Here is a 2553-nt window from a genome sequence, read left to right as displayed (position 1 = left end):
TGAATTTTTATTTTAATTATTAAATAACAAACTTTTGTTATCCTTGTATTGTACATAATATTAAAAAATACGAATTTATTCATATTTACAAATAAACGCTAATGAGTCAAGATGTATTGAATATTTCTAAAATTTTGTTCAAAATACCTATACATTGCATTTGTGTACATATACATTGACTAATCGAAGACATCATGGCATATGTCTTTAATACAAAGTTCGAAAATTACATGCATGCTCAATACGTGCATTTGTTAAATGCATTTCGTTGCATTTAAGTGTATTGAATTGTACTATAGATTCGAATTCTTCGATAAGTCATGCGTGAAGTGAATGCAATTTTCATTCATGTATCCGTGACACGACGAAAGCGACATTGCGTATGTATAGAGGGGTCACGGGACGGGGAATGCAACTCATAGGGTATCCCAGTAATTCATTCCTACATATGATTGCAAAAAATATTTAATTTCATTACATAACAAACCATGTGTATTATTGTTTTTAGCGATATTAATTAATAAAATCAGTCTTGAATATATAAAATTACATAATTATTGAAAAATATAGTTTCTTGGACTATTAGTTTTATTACAAGTAACGAAATTTGACAAACTAAATATGTTGAAGAAATTTTTTCATTTACTAATTTCATCTGTTACAATGCTTTCTGAATTTGTATTGTAGTTAAATATTAATTCAATAAATTTATTTAAACTTTCGTCTAATCTGTAAAAAATATTGCTCTAATTGCAAGTAACATCATAGTCATGTAATTTATTTGTTTTTTTAGAGACAAAATAAAATTTTTAACAAATTATTGGAATAATGCGAAGATTTAGAACACCCTATATACACATTAACTGAATAGCTGCCGGGGTGGAGAGAAAAGGGAGAAGGGGCGAAGGTCAAACCGTAGACTCCACAGCGTGTAGAGGGAGGAGACCGCGAGAAAGCATCTTCCCATGAATGAACGAATCAACGAACAAACGAATGACGGTACATTTATGGGAACAACGATATCAACCATTATTAACTATACCAGCTACAGGGGAAATGATAATGGAATTTCCTCTTTTAAATAGCACTTTAGTTGCAGTGAAATCTACGTGATTTATTTAGAACCATTGCATCATTCAAACTCTATTCCACGTTTAAAACAAATCTTAGAATATGAAAAGCTGAATTCTATTACTGCATTTACGAAATATGTCTGTCAATAGTATTTAAATACAAGTACCTATTGATTATTTATTGCACTTTTTTCTGCTAACAAAAACAAATAAAACTAAATATAACAAAAAAATACTAAAAAAAAATGTATCTAAAAATTACAATGTACACAATCTTAAATGTTCTATCTTGTTATAGACTTTAATTCTGGGCAACTTTGATCATAAACGTCAATAATGCGTGGAAATAATTAATAATAATAGGAAATATTTTGCTTTATGGTTTACTTCACTGTATAGGGTGCAGAAAGTATCGAGTTGATTGTAGTCAATTAGACAATTGCTAAAGAATTTAACATTGAAAAGAACTAACTACTGTCAAAGTCGTCAATTCAATATACTCATGTCACTCAAACGTTCAAATTTTTCCTTACTTGCTGAATGTTCACTTGACAATGAAAACTAGGTTTCTTGCACTTGTTTCACAGTCACCACACAAGAATCATGTCGATCGCAAAAAATTTCACATATAATCACATTCATACCAACAATCAGAATGACTGCTGCCGGTTTTTCTGGATATGCATAGAATATAATTTTCCTAACGTGAAGAGCCATTTCGTCGGTATAGTCCATGTAAACGAGAAATGAAGCAGAAGTGGTACAATAATAACGACGGAAAACGTAAAAGAAAGGAAAAGAAAGACCCAGAAAGAGAAGGCAATGGTGAAAGGGATTAAAAAGAACAAAGTAAAAAGTAAATAAAGGAAGAGAGTAAGAAAGAATGAGAGAAAGCACCGGAAGAGGGTAGGTGTGAAAGAGAGGGGGCAGTCACAGAGAGGGAAGACGAATGGGATAAGAAAGGAAAGCTAAACAGATTTGTAGTTCGAGTCACAGATGGGATGTACCTGTTCCTCGAAACGTGTGATCAGCCAATTCGTTAGCCATTCTTCTGGCTTTTGCGTGCCCATCGCCGTCCGAGGTTCAGTGACGAGCCGTCATCACGTACGACGATTCACCAATTCGCTACGAGCATTCGACATCGGTACGTCGCCATTTACAAACGTCGACTGGCAGCCGAGAGAGCGCCGTAGCCGCTCGCTCTTTCTCTCCCGTAGGGGAGGGGCGTCATGACAGAGCCCTCAAGAATTACAGCGGGGTCTGGGACGAAGATCTTCGCAAATGGAACCGATGCCAACCGAAGCTACCCGATATTCACCTCTAGCTGACCAATTGCGTCGGACTACTTAGGGATGTATGAAAAAGTTTAAACACCCTTGAAAAACAATGTACTTATAGACCAGCAAATGTAAACGAGAAAAACGTTTTTACGATTGAAGATTGTTTAAAATATAACTAAATTGTAGTTTATATGTAAAAA

The sequence above is a fragment of the Habropoda laboriosa genome, unplaced genomic scaffold (assembly GCF_001263275.1).
Source record: "Habropoda laboriosa isolate 0110345459 unplaced genomic scaffold, ASM126327v1 scaffold175, whole genome shotgun sequence".
Lineage (NCBI taxonomy): Eukaryota > Metazoa > Arthropoda > Insecta > Hymenoptera > Apidae > Habropoda > Habropoda laboriosa.
Note: the sequence above shows the minus strand (reverse complement) of the source record.